The sequence below is a fragment of the Hyla sarda genome, chromosome 6, assembly GCF_029499605.1.
Source record: "Hyla sarda isolate aHylSar1 chromosome 6, aHylSar1.hap1, whole genome shotgun sequence".
Classification (NCBI taxonomy): domain Eukaryota; kingdom Metazoa; phylum Chordata; class Amphibia; order Anura; family Hylidae; genus Hyla; species Hyla sarda.
This window is the reverse complement of record NC_079194.1, coordinates 148,855,173-148,878,556: the sequence shown is the minus strand read 5'-3', so window position 1 is coordinate 148,878,556 and position 23,384 is coordinate 148,855,173. Positions and strand designations below refer to the sequence as shown.

The following is a 23,384-nucleotide window of genomic DNA, read 5'->3' as shown; positions in this document are numbered from 1 at the left end:
TTGTTGTTCTCAATTCTAAGTGTCCTGTATGGAGGAAACTGGGCACTGCTTACTACCTGCCCAATACCTTTCCCACAGTAAAGCATGGTGGTTGCAGCATCATGTGGTGGGGGTGTTTTTAGTGGCGGGGGCAGGGAGACTGGTCAGGATTGAGGGAAAACTGAATGGAGCAAAGTACAGAGATATTCTTAATGAAAACCTGATCCAGATGGCTCTGGACTTCAGAGTGGACTCACCTTCCAACAAAACAACGAGCCTAAGCACACAGCCAAGACAACACAGGAGCGGCTCAGGGACAACTCTGTGAATATCTGAACGGAGCTTCTAATGATGATGTGATCCTCTGTAGTTTTCATTTACTGACAGCAAGCTCAGATCTCAATAAGTTGACTGAGGAATAACCATATAAAGTTGTGGAGTATTTTGTATAAGATTTTAAACAGGATGTGGCTCTTTGCCTGTGGTCACATTGTGCATGTAACAATTTATCTTAGATCTACTACAGGCTCCATGAATGATTAAAATTGGTTATCTTATCAATTCGTGGCTTAGTATGCAGATGAGTGGACAGAGACAGCCAGCAGGAAGCCTAGTTGTGTGAAAGGAAGATGACCCTGACTACTGTAGTTTCTAGAAGAGCATTAAAATGGTAATGAGAATTTCTGTTCCAGCAGTTAAACCCTTGTTGTATGTTTTATGGCGGGACTAGGCAGAAGGTTTTGCATAAGTCCAGTTGACATCTGGATATCTTGTACGTGTGGCCGCAGACACAGTTTACATGGAGCAGCTTAAATTGTTCACTTTTGCATTCAACTTAAGAAGCCATAAAAAAAACCTCCTACACGTTATAACTCTTTTCTGCTCTATATACATCAATATCATGGCCAGAATTGCTACCGTAGTCCCTGCATCATCTGGTTTTGTTGAGAGAGATTTTTGGCAGAATAGAAGCAGTGCTGACCATTCATATGGGTTCCCTGTTGTCACTGCCAATCTGCTTATTTCACTCCAATAAAAGAATAATATATTCCCTTCCATTAACAGCTGCCCCCTCACTCCCTGTGTATTCCCAATGGACTGACTCTGATGCATTGCTTTGCAGTTTGTGCCCCCCCCCCCCTTTTCTTTCTGTGATCTTGGCACAGCTTGATGGGATTCGGCCCAATCCTGTCGCTGCTGGGTTGTGCACGTAATATTCTTGTTTTCAGTGATGTGTTGCAGACCCTTCTGGTGTTGAAAGGGTGACATTTTTGGCCTGTACAGAAATTTGTACAGCATTGATGAAGAGTGTTACATGCTGTCCTGGCAGTCCTATGACTTGACCTCAAGCTCAAGCTGTGATGAACATTGCAGGGTATCATTAGTCAGGAGAGTGGAGCAGAAGCAGGAGGTGGGTGGAGGCAGAGGAGGGAATTGGTGCTTGAACTGGGACCCGACAAGGAAAAAAAAAACCCTTGAAACTATTAGCTTGTAATTACAGAGAAGGGAGGTAGTGGGCCTGAGGTCTGGTGTCAGAGGAGCTGCGGATGAAAGGAGACAGTAATTACTAAATCGGCAGGAGGCAGGCAGAGTGCTGATTAGTGATTGCTTCAGGAGGGAAGATGGTAGAAGCAGAGAGGTGCATGTTCCACGCTGAACAGGCCATGGCTGCCTATGTACATGTATACTTTATCATTAATGTGCCGCTGCTAATTAGCTTACTGAGCCGCCCGCTGAAGTAGGCCATTAATGGCGTCCTCGGCAATAAGAGCCCTGAGCAGTTCCCCCTGACTCTGTGTGTTGGGTTATGATGTTGATAAGGATTGGCAGGATATGGATGTACTACACAGGGACTGGCAGTAGAAAATGGGAAGGATGGTTAATTTTCAGCTCCCACAGTGGTTGAATATGAATCCATATGTTCGAAAAGCAATGGTTCTTCTAATGTTCTATTGTATAATATGGTATATAAAAACTTGAGGCTTAGTTAAAATGGGGATTGGACAGTTCCTCTGATTCCCTTCTCTGATAGGACTACAGTAAACATCTTCTTACAAATCCATGGGTTATTTTAATAAATTGCATTAGATCTTGGAGCTCACCTTTTTGATGTCTGAAGGGAAAGTGAAATGACTACTTCTCCAGTCACCATTTTGGTAACTGGTATTTCCATATAGTTGCCTAGGTAAGCAGAGATTATATATCTCTACTGGCTCCAGAAAGTTAAACAGATTTGTAAATTACTTCTATTAAAAAATCTTAATCCTTCCAATAATTATCAGCTGCTGAAGTTGTTGTTCTTTTGTGTCTGGCAACAGTGCTCTCTGCTGACATATCTGCTTGTCTCGGGAACTGCACAGAGTAGAAGAGCTTTGCTATGGGGATTTGCTTCTACTCTGGACAGTTCCAGAGACTGATGTCATCAGAGAGCTTTTAGACAGAAAAGAACAACTCAACTTCATCAGCTCATAAGTACTGAAAGGATTAAGATTTTTTTAATAGAAGTCATTTACAAATCTGTTTAACTTTCTGGAGCCAGTTGATTTATAGAAAAAAAAATTTTCCCTGGATAACCCCTTTAAGTATTAAACACTTTCTCACCACAATACTCACGAAGAACAATCTATAGTCAAGTGCCACTAGGCCAAGCAGTAAAACTGCAAGGGATCTGTATCACCTTAGGCTGGGTTCACATGAAGTATTTAGACAACATTTTAGCCAAAACCAGTTAGATTACCACTAGCCCATCAGCAGGCCATCAGTGGGGCTCTATGAACATCATGTCACACAAACTGTAGAAGAATTTACCACCTGGGAGAATTGTCTCAACAAATCAGTCACTAAAATATAAGGCAGCAAGTGTAAAAAAACAAAACATAATGTAAATGTGGATCACTCCTGTACTGATAACTGTCCCTACATCAGGTGACCAAATTTGGCTGCCATTAATCCTAATCCGAACATCAGCACAGATATTGCTAATACTGGGATCGTCTGTGCAAGCAAACATTAAAGTATTGTCCCTTGAAGGGGAACTCCGGCCCTAAGACATCTTATCTCTTAAGGGTACGTTCACACATACAGGATCCTGCGCAAATTTGATGCGCTGGATTTGTAACTGCCAATTAGAAGCTGTGCTCAGCCATTTAGTTTACATTGAAATCTGCAGCAGAAAATCCTGTGCATCAAATCCTGTACATCAAATCTTCGTATGTGTGAACGTACCCTAAGGAGGCTTATAGCAGGCTGAAATGCATATAGAGGTTAAGTATAGTTTTCTACCTTATTAACCCCTTAATGACAATAGATGGAAATGTACGTCCTGGTGCTTGTTGCACCAGGATGTACATTTACAGTGGGGCAAAAAAGTATTTATTTAGTCAGCCACCAATTGTGCAAGTTCTCCCACTTAAAAAGATGAGGCCTGTAATTTTCATCATAGTTCTACGTCAACTTGAAGAGAGAGAGAAAAAAAAAAAATCCATAAAATCACTGTCTGATTTTTAAAGAATTTATTTGCAAATTGTGGTGGAAAATAAGTATTTGGTCCCCTACAAACAAGCAAGATTTCTGGCTCTCACAGACCTGTAACTTCTTTAAGAGTCTCCTCTGTCCTCCACTTGTTACCTGTATTAATGGCACCTGTTTGAACTTGTTATCAGTATAAAAGACACCTGTCCACAACCTCAAACCGTCACACTCCACTATGGCCAAGACCAAAGAGCTGTTGAAGGACACCAGAAACAAAATTGTAGACCTGCACCAGGCTGGGAAGACTGAATCTGCAATAGGCAAGCAGCTTGGTGTGAAGAAATCAACTGTGGGAGCAATTATTAGAAAATGGAAGACCTACAAGACTACTGATAATCTACCTCGATCTGGGGCTCCACGCAAGATCTTTCCCTTTGGTGTCAAAATGATCAAAAGAATGGTGAGCAAAAATCCCAGAACCACACAGGGTCACCTAGTGAATGACGTGCAGAGAGCTGGGACCAAAGTAACAGAGGCTACAATCAGTAACACACTATGCCGCCAGGGACTCAAATCATGCAGTGCCAGACGTTTCCCCCTGCTTAAGCCAGTACATGTCCGGGGCCATCTGAAGTTTGCTAGAGAGCATTTGGATTATCCAGAAGAGGATTGGGAGAATGTCATATGGTCAGATGAAACCAAAGTAGAACTTTTTGTTAAAAACTCAACTCATCGTGTTTGGAGGAGAAAGAATGCCGAGTTTCATCCAAAGAACACCATACCTACTTTGAAGCATGGGGGGGGGGATCATATTTTGGGGCTGTTTTTCATCAAAAGGACCAGGACGACCGATCCGTGTAAAGGAAAGAATGAACAGGGCCATGTATCTAGAGATTTTTTGTGAAAACCTCCTTCCATCAGCAAGGGCATTGAATATGAAATGTGGCTGGGTCTTTCAGCATGACAATGATCCCAAACACACTGCCCGGGCAATGAAGGAGTGACATCGTAAGAAGCATTTCAAGGTCCTGGAGTGGCCTAGCCAGTCCCCAGATCTCAACCCCATAGAAAACCTTTGAAGGGAGTTGACAGCCACAAAGTGACAGTGACAGCCACAAAACATCACTGATCTAGAGATCATCTGCATGGAGGAATGGGCCAAAATACCAGCAACAGTGTGTGAAAACCTTGTAAAGACTTACAGAAAACATTTGACCTCTGTCATTGCCAACAAAGAATATATAACAAAGTATTGAGATTAACTTTTGTTATTTACCAAATACTTATTTTCCACCATAATTTGCAAATAAATTCTTAAAAAATCGGACAATGTGATTTTATGGATTTTTTTTTCTCATTGTGTCTCTCATAGTTGAAGTATACCTATTATGAAAATGACAGGCCTCTCTCATCTTTTTAAGTGGGAGAACTTGCACAGTTAGTGGCTGACTAAATACTTTTTTTGCCCCACTGTACATCCTGTACATAAAGTGGGCACAGGAGCTGCGCTCGTTCATGCATGGCTCCTGTTGTGCGGTAATAACTCAAATATGAATTAAGGTCATAAAAATATTATGCGAAAATTACAATTTTCTGAAAATTATCAAAAATATCAAAATTATGACTTTCCTCAGATATCAACATTAACGCTTAAGGATGTAGTTTTGCAATATACAATACACATGTATAGATGAGCGAACTTACAGTAAATTCAATTCGTCACAAACTTCTCGGCTTGGCAGTTGATGTCTTATCCTGCATAAATTAGTTCAGCTTTCAGGTGCTCCCATGGGCTGGAAAAGGTGGATACAGTCCTAGGAGACTCTTTCCTAGGACTGTATCCACCTTTTCCAGTCCACCGGAGCACCTGAAAGCTGAACTAATTTATGCAGGATAAGTCATAAACTGCCGAGCCGAGAAGTTAGTGATGAATCGAATTTACTGTAAGTGCGCTCATCTCTAGTTATAAACATAAATGAGTAATAAACACATATGCAAATGAATATCAATTAGATATATTATTAAACATTATAAGCTTGTTAATTGACTACATATAGTAGAACAATATATGTGAGTAATAAGTAACTTGTTATAATAAAACAAGCTATTCGGTTAGGAATATCATATTAGAAAAAGGTTATGTATCACTCTGTACAGAGAAACTCTTATGATATCAAGATGGGCAATATCTAATCATAGACATATCAATATTGAATGCTAAATACACTCCCCGCCCCCTTCTAACCAACTGCATATCACATGATTCCAAGAATGAGCAAATCCATCTAAGGATATAAACATGGAAGAAATTTAATATACTTCCGCCCCATTCTGGACTATTTTCTATACATGATCTTGGTAAGAAATGAAGACAAACAGCAGAGTTTTATGATCTCGCTAGACTATATTTTAGGAGGAGGAACTTGAAACAAGAACTTGTTCCTGTGTGTGAAATATACTTATAACACTTAGTTTGGCGAGTAGGAATTCTATCAATATGTCTAAGCAATTATTTAATGCTTTGATAGATTGAGTCTTGATTCTTCTGCAGGTAGAATGAAGTCTCACAATATCCTAAAACTATAATCTCAATATGGAGATAATTATTTAATTTAATTATTTATTTATCTAAATTGTATAATTCCTTCCACATTATCCAAATTAGTCTTAATTAAATGAAATACCATTTTTGTGTCTCTTACCAAGTCTATGTAAGAACCTCGCTTTGGCTCTTAGGAAAGCTGAATGGTCTATCTCATCGTCATATATAGCCATTGGTCTGGTACCGTGTCATCAGTCTGGCTTGCTGGGATCTCACATGGCATTTCCACCTTGTTGGACCTCTTTCCTGTGTGTAGTAGAGAGTTCTTTGTTTTTCTTTTTCCCTTGTCTCTCTTCCTTTTTTTCTTTTTGTTCTACAGTCCCTAACATATGGTTTACCAGACTTTTTAATTAGACACACCTCCCTAAATTGAAATTCCCCAATGAATGTAGGTTGAGTAATGTACATATGGCTATGTACATTACTATAATACCCAGAATGCATTCAGCATATCACCTGTAATGCCTTTCCTGTCGGTGTAATGTCAACTACTCATATGCTAGGGCGTGCACCATTACCATTAAGGGTTAACTGTCAATAACTGGTCTCAAACCCACATTCCACACTTCACATATGGAGCCATAATTAAAAATTCAGGGATTATTTTTGACATATATAAGTAATCAAAATCTGAATTCTCATAGACATCTTGGGGCCTACCTAGACATCCAAATTTATTGAAGCGATAAGAATACCATGGAGGTCTCTTTCACAGAATGTGAATCAGAGTGTGAATCTCTGTGTCTGGTCAAATGGGTAATTAATTGTTAGGCTAGGTTCAGACTACGGAATTTCCGCCTGCAATTGAAATTGCAGGCGGAAATTCCGCTTTCTAAAATGTATAATAGTGTAGTGAATGATTTTCCGTTCACAAATTCACACTTCGGAATTTGTGAAGCGTAAAAATCCGCTTTGAAAATCCGCTTAGAAATTTCCGCCTGAAGAAAGGCGGTGCTCTTTCTTCAGGCGGAAATACGCGCGGAACACATTGCAGTCTATGGAGACTGCAGTGTCCGCGCGGTCCTAGCACCAACTGATTCAGCCGGCACTGGCCGCACTCGGAATCTCCGGGCGGAAATTTTCTGCCTGGAGATTGCGTAGTCTGAACCTAGCCTTAAAATAACATTCACAAGACTGGCTAACTAGCTCTCTTATCTGTCTTATCTAAACAGCGTAAATATCTAAGGAGACAACAAATATTCTTCTCCCAGACAGGCCCTTTTATAGAGATGAAACTTAAGAATACACTGTGGTCTATTTAGAACATACAACATGGCGGACACGTCATGCTATTATTCTGTTAAACATTGTGATTCCTTTTTGGGGCCTACAATAAGTGTGTCACTCCGATGGCTGATCTGATTACTTGCGGGGATCAGATCAGCCAAGATGGCGGATGAAGGTCTCCTTGCCTCCAGCTGCTTTCACGTGGATTTTTGAGCAATCTGATTGCTATAAATAGTCCCCTATGTGGACATAAAAAGTGTAAAATAAATAGTTTAAAAAAACTTTAAAAAAATGTGAATAAGCCCACCCCCCCAATCCCTATTTTTCCCCCCCAATCCCTATTTCCCCCCCCCCCCCCAATCCCTATTTTTCCCCCCAAAAGTATAAATTAATTAATAAACATGTTGGGTATCAGTGCATGCGTAAATGTCCAAACTATCGACATATAATGTTAGCAATTCCGTACATTAAACAGCAATGTTTAAAAAGTTCAAAATCTCTTTTTGGTCACATCACATCACAAAAAAAAAAATCCTAAAAAGCTGTTAAAGGTGTATTCCGGGATTTTTTTTATTTGACTATTCTACAGGGGCTGTAACGCTAGTGTAGTTCATAATATAGTGTCTGTACCTGTAGTTGATGGTGGTCTTGGAATTCTTCTGTGATTTTTGCCCCAATGTTTATTGTTAGCAGCATTATCAGACATTACATCACTTGTCAAGTGTTCAGAGGGAGCCTGTCTTCTTCAATGGGTGGAGCGACCGCTGGGTGGGAGGAAGATCATTCTGTTTTTTTCAACAGCTGATGCGCCATGGTCAGAAAACACTTGTCTATTACATGGAAAGGATCAGAGGTGTGTTTCAGTGAGTGGGTTGGCTGATGTGTGGAGTGAGAAAAGTGACCCCACACTTACAAACAAGGAATCATGGGGCTTGAAGTTTAAAAGAACAAACTTCAACAGGAAGAGGCAAGTTTACAAAAAGCCTCAGCATTATGATAATCTCACACCATAGCCATTTAGCTCTAAGACAATCATGGATCCTTCCTACTCCCATTACTGTCTGGCAAGTTCGTACTAAAATCACTTTATAGTGGATAACCCCTATACGCAACCCCTAAAAATCACATATAGTGGTAAAAAAAAAAAACTACAAATCACGGAGCAAAAGAATAAGCCTTGAATACAGCCCTGTATTTAAACAAACACAAATATTTTTTGGGGTTTTGTCATACATTTTATGATAAAATGAGTGATGTCATTACAAAGTACAAAGTATTGTTCGCACTAAAAACAAGCCCTAATATGGGTCTTTGGATGAAAATATAAATTGAGTTATGGCTTGTAGAAGGCGAGGAAGGAAAAACAAAAATGCAAACATAAAATTAGCTGTGTCCTTAAGGGGTTAATCAGCTTGATGTGGTGAATTTATGGGGTACTATATTCTCTTTCTATTATAATTGAGCACAGGCTGTATTTTTTTTTTTTTTTCTGTTCTATCACCTGGTTCATCCTATGACCATTTTTGATTTTTCTGTGGTCCTCCTGTTCTCCAGGAAGGGCCCTCTGTAGGTGAAGGCACTTTGTGGTGTACCCGCAGAGGAATTGGGGAACATAGAGAGGCACACCAGTGCTCTATCTAGGCATAGGGATATTTTTTGTTGCCCGAGTGTTATCTGTACCAGAGTGATCCACATTTAAATTCTGTGTGTATCCACTTGTCTTACATTCTGGTGAGTGATTTTTTTTTTTTTTTTAGACAATTCCCCTATTATTTCACTGGTTTCTAAGTGTCAAAAGGTGAATTGTTCCACACTTTGTCTGAGAAGATGCTCATAGCACTCCACTGACAGTCCGCTGATGGGCTAGTGGTGATCAAACTGGTCAATAGTGATCCTATGTGACTTACCAGCGATGGGCAGTTAAGTACAGACCAGCATACAAAATGCCCCCCCCCCCCCTTGCTGACTTATATATCCCACCCCTATAAAGCATTTCTCTCTATGGTTGTTAATGTCTTCAGTCCATCAGAACAAAGGAAGTAATTCATATCTGTTTGTTTATTATCCTGCTACCTTAGGTGGAGGTAGCCTGTAACCCTGCAGCAGCCATATGTGTCTCTGTGCTATTGCTAGGTGACAGTGTGAGGGGGGGCTTTTCACTATTTAGCATAGGTGGTATATTGATGAAACTGCCTCTTTAATAAACTCCATCTCTCTCATGTCTTCCTCTTATCTCCATCCTCTCCTCTAATGAGGCAGCTCAGAATTTTTAGTCCTCACTCCCTTTCGCTAATCTCCTCTAAATTGTTGCTTCTTCGTGTTCATAATCCTCTAAAGCCAGTTTGTGTGTCAGCAGTGTCCCCTGCTGGTAATTTTACATATTACAGCTATTTAGTAGCTATATGCACGTTTTGCATCCTTTTTATGGATCCACTTGTTTTTTATGCTGAAACTCAGGTGAGGTAATTGAGTTAAAGCATTGCTGTCTTCTTAGAGATCTTAACGCATATCTTTGGCGTCAGTAAATGTTTTCATTTTTTTTATTGTTTTGTTTCAAGAGCCATAACATTAAGAAAGTTATCACTTAGTTAAATTTGATTTTATTCATCTATTTTCTGGGGCAGTAAAATTACTGCAATACTTAATTTGTTTTAGTTTTGTATTGAAACTTTTTGCCTGTATCATCACATTTTGAGACCCATAAATGTATTTTTATTTACAGCAAATTTAGAAAAAAAAATACATTTTTGCACATTCACATGTTAAACATTGATCTACTGTTGTCAACAAAATGTTACTAGATTGTTAGAAAAAAACTTTGAACAAATTGTATAAGCCCACTAGCCAACCTCACAGCCACCTCTTTTGAGTGGGTTTCTTACCTTTAATTTTGCTGAGAAACAGTAGATCAGTATATTGTGGGGATGTGTGGATATGCCTTTTCTACATTTAGACTAAGTTTTCACTTAGATTTTTTTTCTGGCAGTTTTTGGAAAACTGCAGCTTTTGAGCCAAAGTCAGAAGTGGATCCATAAGGGAGGAGAAGTGTTAGTCCTTCCTTTATATGTCCAATTCCTTTTGAATACACTTCTGGCTTTGGCTCAAAAACTGCAGTGGCAGATATCCAAAAATTGTGTGGAAACTTAGCCTCATGGTACTTTTTTTTTTTTAACCCCTTAAGGACCGGGTTTTTTTCCGTTTTTGCATTTTCATTTTTTGCTCCTTGCCTTTAAAAAATCATAACTATTTCAATTTTGCACCTAAAAATCCATATGATGGCTTATTTTTTGTGCCACCAATTCTACTTTGTAATGACGTCAGTCATTTTGCCCAAAAATCTACGGTGAAACGGAAAAAAAAATCATTGTGAGACAAAATTGAAAAAAAACTGCAGTTTTGTAACTTTTGGGGGCTTCCGTTTCTACGTAGTACATTTTTTCGAAAAAAATGACACCTTATCTTTATTCTATAGGTCCATACGATTAAAATGACACCCTACTTATATAGGTTTGATTTTGTCGTACTTCTGGAAAAAATCCTAACGTCATGCAGGAAAATTAATACGTTTAAAATTGTCATCTTCTGACCCCTATAACTTTTTTATTTTTCCACATATGGGGCAGTATGAGGGCTCATTTTTTGCGACGTGATCTCAAGTTTTTAACTGTGCCATTTTTGCATTGATAGGACTTAGTAATCGCTTTTTATTCATTTTTTCATGATATAAAAAGTGACCAAAAATGCACTATTTTGGACTTTGGAATTTTTTTATGCATACGCCATTGACCGTGCGGTTTAATTAACAATATATTTTTATAATTCGGACATTTCCGCATGCGGCCATACCATATATGTTTATTTTTATTTACACTGTGTTTTTTTTTTTATGGGAAAAGGGGGGTGATTCAAACTTTTAATAGGGGAGGGGTTAAATGATCTTTATTCACTTTTTTTTTTCACTTTTTTTTTGCAGTGTTATAGGTCCCATAGGGACCTATAACACTGCACACACTGATCTTTTACATTGATCACTGGTTTCTCATAGGAAACCAGTGATCGATGATTCTGCCGCTTGACTGCTCATGCCTGGATCTCAGGCACTGAGCAGTCATTTGGCGATTGGACAGTGAGGAGGCATGTAGGGGCCCTCCCGCTGTCCTGTAAGCTGTTCGGGATGCCGCGATTTCACCGCGGCTATCCCGAACAGCTCCCTGAGCTAACCGGCATGCTTTCACTTTAGACGCGGCGTTCAACTTTGAACACCGCGTCTAAGATCAATGCCGTGTGCTATTAGCCACGGGTCCCGGCCGTTGTTAGAGGCCGGGCCCGACCCGTGGCCCCGCGTTATAGATCGGGAGCGGACACATGACGTTCCGGTACGTCATGTGTCCTTAAGGGGTTAAACTGAGCTGTATGAGGGCTTATATTTTGTGGGTCGACTTTCATTTAGGTTTCATTGATATAATTTTGGAGTAGATACAACTTGTTGATAGCTGTATATTACATTTTTGGGAAGCAGGATAAACCATAAACAACAATGTTACATTGTTCTTTATATATCTATCTTTAACATCATGCACTGTCTAGGATTAAATGCTTAACTTACAATTTATTTAACACTCTAAACTATAAGCGGATTATTTTTTACCATTATAACACTTTGTAAAGGAAAAACTGTTCCCCCCCCCCCCCCCCCCCTAAATGCAGTCCCATCTAGGTGTGGCAGCTATTATTGAGTTTAACCACCAGAAACTGGAGTTCCTGGTAAACAGGGGTAATGATGGTTACTAATGGATTAGATTGGTTTAGAGTTTACGTGTAGCATTAATTTTGCCCCATACATCATTAACTTACCCAATTGTACACGCACAGCCTGCCAGTGTTACTAGTCATCTTTTGCAGGAATTGGAAATCTTGAGTATTTTTGTCTCCTATAGTAGGATTCATGAACAGCATACAAAAATCAGGTTTGTGGGTTCACTAGAAACATGAAGGAATGACTTATACTTCCTTTATACTCATGCTGGATATACTTCTGTCTTTGATCTCCCTAAAACCTTGCATCAAATACAGCAGTGGCTAAAAAAAAAAAAAAATAACCACTTTTAGTTAAACCTCCCTTAAAGGGCAACTGACAGCTGGTTCACCTGCACTAATCCCAATACACAGGAGTGTAGTGCTGGTGAACCGGATTAAAACAGTTTATCACTCACCTGGAATAGTGCAGCCATTCTGGACATATACAACATATTAGCTTTTATTGCTAATTTGTTAATTGCTGGCTTTGCGCAATGGAGGCGGGAGTTGACTTACAGAACTTCCCTTCCTTCTTCCCCTCTGCTCTGATATGGCCACCTCAGGCTCATAGGGGCAAAGGGGGTCTCATGAATATTTTTAAGGAAGAAAGACTTGTTAAGGCCTCATTCACATTGCCGTCAGACTCCGCTATTCGAAGTTCCGTCGGCAATCCGGCCAGAAGGTTGGGAGTTAAGCAGAGAAAAATAAAGTGCTGTAAAATTACCGGATCAGCGATGGACCCCATGCAAGTGAATAGCAGCCGTTTTCATCCGACCTGTTTTAGGGTCCGATCGGCTCCCAATTTTTTTTTAAAAAAAGCCGAACGGCAATGTGAACGAGGCTTAAGTCTGCAAGATGGGATCAGGAAGACTGGACTTTGTGGCCTAGATCAGGAGTCATGTTAATGAATTGTGACATTAATGTATTTAAAGGGGTACTCCACTGGCCAGCATTCTGAACATTTAGTTCCAAACGCTGTGTGTGCGCTGCGGGGGTCAGGCATGCCCCCTCGTGATGTAAGGCCATGCCCCTCAATGCAAGTCTATGGCGACCGCCATGCCCCCTCCCATATACTTGCATTGAGGGGGCATGGCCTGACATCACGAGGGGGCGTTCCTGACCCCCTCAGCACACACAGCATTCGGAAATAAATATTCCAATGGCTGCCAGTGGAGTACCCCTTTAAATACATTAATGTCACAATTCATTAACCTGACCCCTGATCTAGGCCACAAAGGCCAGTCTTCCTGATCCAATCTTGCAGACTTAAGCCTCATTCAGATTGCCGCAGCCGCCACGCCCCCTCCCATAGAATTGCATTGAGGAGGTGTGGCCTGATGTCATGAGGGGGCGTGGCCGACCCCCGCAGCGCACGCACAGCGGTCGTAGGTAAATGTTCTGAACACTGGTCAGTGGAGTACCCCTTTAATAGTTACCTCTCTTTGAAACTGGAGTAGTAGTATAAGTGACAGCCAATTGCTCCAGGCTGATTATTCTTGTAATCTCAAGACTAACCTAGTCTATAGAGATGAGCGAACTTACAGTAAATTCGATTCGTCACGAACTTCTCGGCTCGGCAGTTGTTGACTTTTCCTGCATAAATTAGTTCAGCTTTCCGGTGCTCCGGTGGGCTGGAAAAGGTGGATACAGTCCTAGGAGACTCTTTCCTAGGACTGTATCCACCTTTTCCAGCCCACCGGAGCACCTGAAAGCTGAACTAATTTACGCAGGATAAGTCATCAACTGCCGAGCCGAGAAGTTTGTGACGAATCGAATTTACTGTAAGTTCGCTCATCTCTACTAGTCTAGCCTAAGTTTAGACCATCTATTTTCAATTGGCTTACTTTAAACAATAATCGTGCCAAAAAATGTGGGGCATTTATGATGCATCATGACAAAGCCTCTTTTTTATTGAGCCAAGCCCACTTACCAAGGCCTGAATTCTGCCGCGTTTGCAGTAGTAAATTTGGGCTGATGTACGCTTGCCCTACACTAGTTATACCCATTCACCAAGCCAACCATTAATGACTAGTTGGGAATGAACGACCCAACAGCTGTCTTATGTCTATGGCCATCCTAAGGCATTGGACCCTGGAAAATAATTTGTCATGAACTGTTTTTTCCTTTTTAATCTTTAATGTTACATTTTCTGTAACTAAAGATGCCAAAGAAAGAACATGATGTAATGTTGCAATTATTAGAGACACAGGGGCTAAGCTATACCAGTGTTTTCCAACCAGGGTGCCTTCAGCTGTTGCAAAACTACAACTCCCAGCATGCCCGGACAGTTTTGCAACAGCTGGAGGCACCCTGGTTGGGAAACACTGAGCTATACAACCAGTCTTTTGTTTATCTGCATAAGTTAATGTATGTGTGTGATTGACTTGCCAAACTCCAGGGCTAAACACATGCTGTGAGATACAGGTGTGAGAACAAGGATAAGTTTTTTGGTATGATTCCTGATGGTTATAACCAGGTCTGTAGGACATTGTCCATCAGCTGCAGCCATTGACTGAAGGACTCTTTTTTGTTCAGCTACACATTACATAGCACAGTTATTTTTGCATGGCTGATTTGCCTTGACAAGTGCACCTGGGCCACTGTCATAGGAAGATTAATGTAGCTACAAAGCTCTGTTTTATCTGGAAACAAGTTTTGGGGGTGGGGGCGCTGATGAACCTCATCTGTTCTCTCGAGACCATGACTTGTAGTGTGCACTACAGGCAATGCAAAAAATTCAATATCTGGTAGGCAAGACCTGCAGAGGATGCCATGGCTGACAGAGCGTCACAGTAATTATATCGGTGCCTCCTCAGCGTGCTCCAGAAGTGACTCCTGCTCTCATTATTTCTTTGTTTATCTACTTCTTTGGGTCCATGTGGAATACTAAGAATAATGGGCTTACATCACTGCAACATTTTAGTGCATATCTTCCCGGATTTAAAAACTTTACCCTAATTACTAGGATAAAGAGGATTTTAGACCAGAAATGTTACTTTATACTGTTGTTGGTGGGTGTATTATGTTGGTGGGTGTATCTATCTACATAGACCATAAAAATTTATTTCTAAAAATACTGGCATGGGTTCAATCTGGAGATATCATAATAACATATGGAGTAGACTCCTTGGTGGAGCTTCTTAAAGGGGTACTCCGGTGGAAAACTTTTTTTTTTTTTAATCAACTGGTGCCAGAAAGTTAAACAGATTTGTAAATTACTTCTATTAAAAAATCTTAATCCTTCCAGTACTTATTAGCTGCTGAATACTACAGAGGAAATTGTCATCTTTTTGGAACACGGTGCTCTCTGCTGACATCATGACCACAGTGCTCTCTGCTGACACCTCTGTCCATTTTAAGAACTGTCCAGAGTAGGAGAAAATCCCCATAGCAAACATATGCTGCTCTGGACAGTTCCTAAAATGGACAGAGATGTCAGCAGAGAGCACTTTGGTCATGATGTCAGCAGAGAGCACGGTGTTCCAAAAAGAAAATAATTTCCTATGTAGTGTTCAGCAGCTAATAAGTAAGTACTGGAAGGATTAAGATTTTTAAGTAATTTACAGATCTGTTTAACTTTCTGGCACCAGTTGATTTAAAAGAAAAAAAAAAAAGTTTTCCACCGGAGTACCCCTTTAAAGGCCAATCTATATTGCATATTATAAATCATCCAACCTAAAGAGAATGCTGTTTTAAAAGCATACATCATGCTTAGAATGGAGAAGTCAGTCTATTCCATCACTGTATGAAGACACGTCTTAACCTGTTGGGGACGAAGGGCGTATCCATACGCCCGTGGGAATTTCGGTCCCCGCCGGGCGGGGACCGGGCCGGGGTGACTGCTGATATCTATCAGCAGGCACCCCGTGCAAATGCCCAGGGGGGTCATTAGACCCCCCCCCATGTCGGCGATCGGCGCAAATCGCAAGTGAATTCATACTTGCGATTTGCGCCGATTCTGGGTCATTACGGGTCTATGGTGACCCGGAATAGAAGGGGGATCGCGGGTGCCACCCCTCCTATCCCTGCTATTGGTGGTCTAGACGCGACCACCAATAGCAGATCTGGGGCGGAGGGGTTTACTTTCGTTTTCCCCGTCCTGCCCACCCACAATAGGCGGGGCAGAACGGGGAAAACGAAGAGGACCGGGCGCCGACGTCCATTTACCCCTTCGGAGGCAGCGGAGCGACGGGGAGCGGCGACGGAGATCTGCGGCGGCGTGCGGCAGAAGAGGACGGCTCCCGGATGCGACGGAAGCCGGTGAGTAGTTGCATAGCAACATCTAGAGGGCTATAGTCTGAGACCACTATAGTGGTCTCTAGACTGTAGCCCTCCAGATGTTGAAAAACTACAACTCCCAGCATGCCCAGACAGCTGTTTGCTGTGTGGGCATGCTGGAATTTGTAGTTTTGCAACAGCTGGAGGTCTGCAGTTTAGAGACCACTGCACAGTGATCTCTATACTGCCCTCTAGATCTTGCAAAACTACAACTCCTAGCATGCCCACACAGCTGTTTGCTGTCTGGGCATGCTGGGAGTTGTAGTTTTGCAACATCTGGAGGTCCACAGTTTGGAGATCACTATTCAGTGGTCTCTAAATTGTAGCACTCCAGATGTTGCAAAACTACAAATTCCAGCATGCCCACACAGAAAACAGCTGTCTCGGCATGCTGGGAGTTGTAGTTGCGTACCTCCAGCTGTTGCATAACTACATCTCCCAGCATGCCCTTCTGTGATCAGTCATGCTGGGAATTGTAGTTTTGCAACAGCTGGAGGCACACTGGTTGGAAAATACTGAGTTAGGTAACGGAACCTAACTGAAGGTTTTCCAACCAGTGTGCCTCCAGCTGTTGCAAAACTACAACTCCCAGCATGTACTGACAAACCGTGCATGCTGGGAGATGTAGTTTTGCAACAGCTGGAGGCTCACTGGTTGGAAAATACTGAGTTAGGTAACGGAACCTAACTGAAGGTTTTCCAACCAGTGTGCCTCCAGCTGTTGCAAAACTACAACTCCCAGCATGTACTGACAGACCGTGCATGCTGGGAGTTGTAGTTTTGAAACAGCTGGAGGTTCCCCCCCCCCCCCCCCCCCCCATAAGAACGTACAGGGTACATTCACACGGGCGGGTTTACAGCAAGTTTCCTGCTTCAAGTATGAGCTGCGGCAAATTTTTGCCGCAGCGTAAATTCCTAGCAGGAAACTCACCGTAACCCGCCAGTGTGACTGTACCCTAAAAACACTACACTAACACCTAATAAAGAGTAAAACACTACATATACACCCCCTTACACTGTCTCCCCCCCCCCCCCAAATAAAAATGAAAAACGTATTGTACGGCAGTGTTTCCAAAACGGAGCCTCCAGCTGTTGCAAAACAACAACTTCCAGCATTTCCGGACAGCCACTGACTGTCCAGGCATGCCGGGAGTTTAGCAACAGCTGGAGGCACCCTGTTTGGGAATTACTGGCATAGAATACCCCTATGTCCACCCCTGTGCAATCCCTAATTTAGTCCTCAAATGCGCATGGCGCTCTCTCACTTTGGAGCCCTGTCGTATTTCAAGGAAACAGTTTAGGGCCACATATGTGGTATCTCTGTACTCGGGAGAAATTACACTACAAATTTTGGGGGCTTTTTCTCCTTTTACCCCTTATGAAAAGGAAAAGTTGAGGTCTACACCAGCCTGTTAGTGTAAAAAAAAAAAAACATTTTCCACTAACATGCTGGTGTTGCCCTTTACTTTTTATTTTCACAAGAGGTAAAAGTAAAAAAAGACCCCCAAAATTTGTAACGCAATTTCTCCTGAGTACAAAAATACCCCATATGTTGGCGTAAAATGCTCTGCGGGCGCACAACAAGGCTCAGGAGTGAGAGCGCACCATGTACATTTGAGGCCTAAATTGGTGATTTACACAGGGGTGGCTGATTTTACAGAGGTTCTGACATAAACCCAAAAAAATAAATACCCACATGTGACCCCATTTTGGAAACTACACCCCTCACGGAATGTAACAAGGGGTACAGTGAGCATTTACGCCCCACAGGTGTCTGACAGATTTTTGGAACAGTGATCCGTGAAAATGAAAAATGTAATTTTTTTGTTTGCACAGCCCACTGTTCCAAAGATCTGTCAAACGCCAGTAGGGTGTAAATGCTCACTGTACCCCTTATTACATTCCGTGAGGGGTGTAGTTTCCAAAATGGGGTCACATGTGGGGGGGTCCACTGTTCTGGCACCACGGGGGGCTTTGTAAATGCACATCATTTGTTCCATTCCAAACAAATTATCTCTCTAAAAGCTCAATGGCGCTCCTTCTCATCTGAGCGTTGTAGTTCGCTCACAGTGCACTTGACGTCTAAACATGGGGTATTTCCATACTCAGAAGAAATGGGGTTACAAATTTTGGGGGGCATTTTGTCCTATTACCCTTTGTAAAAAAGTAAAATTTGGGGAAAAACCAGCATTTTAGTGGAAAAATATTTTTTTTCCTTTACACATCCGACTTTAATAAAAAGTTGTCAAACACCTGTGGGGTGTTAAGGCTCACCGTACCCCTTGTTACGTTCCTTGAGGGGTGTCGTTTCCATAATAGTGTGCGATGTGGTTTTTTTTGCTGTCCTGGCACCATAGGGGCTTCCTAAATGTGACATGCCCCCCAAAAACCATTTCAGAAAAACTCACTCTCCTAAATCCCATTGTTGCTCCTTCGTTTCTGAGCCCTCTAGTGCACCCGCCGAACACTTGACATATACATATGAGGTATTTTCTTACTTGAGAGAAATTGGGTTACAAATTTTGAGAGGATTTTTTTCCTTTTACCCCTTGTAAAAATTCAAAAACTGGGTCTACAAGAACATGCAAGTGTAAAAAAATGAAGATTTTGAAATTTCTCCTTCACTTTGCTGCTATTCCTGTGAAACACCTAAAGGGTTAACACACTGACTGAATGTCATTTTGAATACTTTGAGGGGTGCAGTTTTTATAATGGGGTCATTTATGGGGTATTTCTAACCAGAAGACCCTTCAAATCCACTTCAAACCTGAACTGGTCCCTGAAAAATTCCGATTTTGAAAATTTTGCGAAAAATTGGAAAATTGTTGCTGAACTTTGAAGCCCTCTGATGTCTTCCAAAAGTAAAAACTCATCAATTTTATGATGCAGACATAATGAAGACATATTGTATATGTGAATCAATATATAATTTATTTGGAATATCCATATTCCTGATAAGCAGAGAGCTTCAAAGTTAGAAAAATGCTAAATTTTCTAATTTTCCATGAAATTTTTGAATTTTTCACCAAGAAATGATGCAAGTATCGCCGAAAATTTACCACTAACATAAAGTAGAATATGTCACGAAAAAACTTTCTCTGAATCAAATTTATAAGTAAAAGCATTCCAGAGTTATTAATGCTTAAAGTGACAGTGGTCATATTTGCAAAAAATGCTCCCGTCCTTAGGGTCATAATGGGCTCCGTCCCCAAGGGGTTAAAGGGGTACTCCACTAGAAAAAAAAAAAATTTAAATCACCTGGGGCCAGAAAGTTAAACAGATATGTAAATTACTTCTATTTAAAAATCTTCATCCTTCCAGTACTTATCAGCTGCTGTATGCTGCAGAGGAAGTTCTTTTATTTTTTAATTTCCTTTCTGTTTGACCACAGTGCTCTCTGCTGACACCTCTGTCCATTTAGGAACTGTCCAGAGTAGGACAAAATCCCCATAGCAAACCTATTCTGCTCTGGACAGTTCCTAAAATGGACAGAGGTGTCAGCAGAGAGCACTGTGGTCAGAGTACTGGAAAAATTTTTAAGATTTTTAAATAAAAGTAACTTACAAATCTGTTCAACTTTCTGGCACCAGTTCATTTAAAGAAAAATGTTTTCCGAGGAGTACCCCTTTAAGGGGATAAAATTCACCATGCCTTTTAGTTTTGCTGATCGCTGTTTGTAATATTATAAAAGTCTCTATTATTACCAGGTGAAGGGTCAAACGAGTGGTGCTGAGCTGCAGCAGCGCACGCCTTCTCCCTCCCACCCTTCTTTGAGGGCTGGAAGCAGAGGCCCCATTTGCCATTTATAATCCTGGTCTAGCCTTGTACAGATATGCAGGAGGTGGGTAAGAAAGGGAGGAGGTCTGCAGCGGCAGCTCAGCACCACCAGTTTCACCCTTTAGCTAGTAACAATAAAGCCACTGCTCTTTACCTGGTATGTAGCTGACAGGTTCCCTTTTATTGTCCGAAACACCTTAATTTTATGTAAACACAGCAATGAGGATACTTTGTGATCTGTTTGGCTTCCATAAAGAGTTAATTATCTGGCGATATAAAGCTGTTCATGACTTGAGGTAACTGGTGGCTCACACTTTGTATAGAAAATACTTTGGACAAAGTGTTAAAACCTGATATAGTGAAGTTGAGAGCTATTGCTTTACCATCCGGAATGGTTAAATATAGTACTGGTTTTGTTGCCCTGCTATATTTTATCTGTTTGGAAATAGTTAAAACTGATATTTTTAACAAAAACATTAAGTCCAATGGACACTGTTTATCAACCACAATTTACTACAAACTGATCTGTGGCCTGCATACATATTTAGGGTACGTCTTGTATTGATTTTGACTGCTTACTCTTCCTATGTTTTTTCTCTGTAGTGAATGGGTTGCCCATCCAATGATTGTGTGTGTGTGTATGTGTATATATATATATATATATATATACACACACACATACACAGGGGTAATGGGTTCAATGTTGTAAAACTGGTACTGCAGGTTGCCCATTACTTAGCAGAACTACCATTATATTGTGTCTTCAGATGTACAGAAAAACGGGGGGAAGCCCCTTGTATTGGTAGTATAAAGTCTTCATTCTTCCTGTTATAGATAGCCCTCCTCTCCAGAGAAAAGATACGAGGACGCAGTGGGGTCAAACGCCCCCTGATCAGTGCTTTGAATAGACTCCTATGCTGTGAGTCTCATGACAAAACGGTCACTGTTATCTGCAGGCAGCCTGGCTGGGGGAGATGGGGCCAGCCCATGTGACGCTGGTGGCAGCTGTTAGAGGCTGAGTATCAGCTTGTTTTCACAAGGCAAATGTGGTGTTGCTTTGTTAGATAAGCCTGGGACCCTGGTGGAGGATAATGCTGTGTCCTGGAGCCTTTATTTGGAGAGTGTGCTATTTAGACCGTCGATTCAGGAGATTTTAAGGCAAAAAAAGCAGAAGACAGAAGCTTCATGACAGACCACCTCTGCTGTGCTCCATAGTAAGCGGTGTTCTCATTGCTCACAATTAGGACGGTTGTTTATAGGTGACGGTGGCGACAGCCTATGTTTTGCTTTACATCCCTTTGTCTTTCTCATAGACTCACTCTTGCTGTGACGCTTTCTCTCGTAGCATCTCATTCATACATCATCTCACTTTCTCTGAGGCTTCCCCCTTCTCTTTCCTTTTCAGTTTTATTGTTCCTACGCGTGTCTTTCCAGTTGCTGGCCTTCGCCCCTTGTGTGGAGTGGCTGGTGCTTGGTGCCCCCTCATTTACCCTGGTGTCTCCCCTTCCTCTCCACCATCCTCCGGTGATATTCTCGGAACAGATTTTTTTTTTTAATTCTATGTTGATACAGACACGGCGGCTTCTGATCTACACACATCAGGTCTAGCCAAGCATGCAGTTGGCAGGCAGTTTAGCCTCTGGGAAATTCTTGCTCCTTCCTCTTTGTTGCATGCCTTTCAGTGACTAGATGGATCTTTTAAGCTGGAAAACCCAGCCGCCTCTCATTTCCCTTGTTACTGCTGTGAGGATCAGACTTTAATGCTGCTTCTGTGCACTGGATATGTGAATGCCCTGTGGTTCTTAGGCGTCTGTTGGCTTCTGTGTTGTATGTATGTGTGTATTTTTCCTTGTTAATCTCCTATCTGTAATCTGAGGAAATGTAATTTTTTTTTCTGCTCATTGTGAAATGCATTAGTTATGAGGATTAGACAAGAGTTTAGTATACTATTTATTCCATATCTTGCCTATAATGGGCTACGCTGTGCTTTATATGCCAAGTATGCTTTTTGGCTAGGATTTTCCAAACAGAGTATAACATGTCAAGCAGCATTATAGTTAGTTCAGGCCCCGCACATGATGACTTGTCTTTGTGTTCTGAATCCACATCATAACTGGGCTTGGGCACAATGCTCCAAACTGTTGGCTTACCTGAGCTTTCTAGTTTGCACTGACCAGATGGTGAAGTAGTTGCACATTTGGTTACACTGTACTTCTATGGTTTGCTCAATAGGCCATGGTGTATTCTCTTGTTACTCTGTTCAGATTAGAACTGGACACTTGTACTGTCAAAAGATATTACTATCTGCAGTGTTCAGTGAGTGGCTTATAAAAATTCTTGGAGAGCATTCATCGGTCTGACTTCTGGGAACTGAATTCTGATTGGTCATTACCAACTAGTTGTATCCCCATTATCCCCCCCCCCCCCCCCACACACATTTCTAGTTGTCAGTGATGAAAATGATATCGAGTAAATTACCTACTATTATTTCGATGCCAAGAAAAGTGAAAACGGAGCACTCACCCAGTAGGTATCCTTAGCGATAGATTCCCGAACGGGGTCTTAAGCAGGGAGGCGGTAGATGGAACGGGGGGAGCTCCGACGCCGGCCACGGTCCGTATCATGCCAATGGGCAGTTCGTCAGGTCTGATGAAGCACCCATTGGCGTGATACGGACCGTGGCCGGCGTCTGAGCTCCCCGGTCCATCTACCTCCTCCCTGCTGAAGACCCCGTTCGGGAATCTATCTCCAAGGATACCTACTGGGTGAGTGCTTAGTTTTCACTTTTCTTAGCATCGATATATTTGTCACATTCCTTGTTTCCATGAAGCACCCCCTAGGATCCACAATTGGGATATCCACGCTTCATCTCCTGTTACGCTCACATATAACAGGGTTTGCAATTACAGCAGTAATATATGTCAGTGCCAATTCATCTTTACTTCTTCTGTTGTTTCTGGTTGTCACATTTACCTACTATTATTCCTACATCACAGGCTCTAAAGGCAGCGATATATATTCGTGGACAAAATTGTTGGTACTCTTCAGTTAAAGACATAAAAAAACGCAATGCTACCTGAAACATTTTAGGGTCACATGTAGCGGGAAAAATGCCTGGGCCTGCCTCAAAACCTCAATGCACACATAGGGCTGCCACTGGGAAGCCCTGTATGTCTGCTCATAGGAGAATACACATTGGGGGAGATTTATCATTCAAAGTGTACGCTACTCATTTTTTCTGTCTAACTTTTTCC

General features: G+C 41.6%; 1 protein-coding gene across 7 annotated transcripts in view; it reads left to right on the top strand.

Moving 5' to 3' along the window:
- Positions 1-23,384, top strand: part of GSE1 (Gse1 coiled-coil protein) — a 510,276-nt gene that overhangs the window by 440,248 nt on the left and 46,644 nt on the right. The window contains exon 1 of one of the 7 annotated variants that reach the window (XM_056525521.1): positions 21,171-21,344. The exons of the other annotated variants lie outside the window; for them this stretch is intronic. The gene's annotated coding sequence lies outside the window, so the exon portion shown is untranslated. Of the gene's footprint in view, positions 1-21,170; positions 21,345-23,384 lie in introns of those variants that run through there. 7 annotated transcript variants of the gene reach the window in all.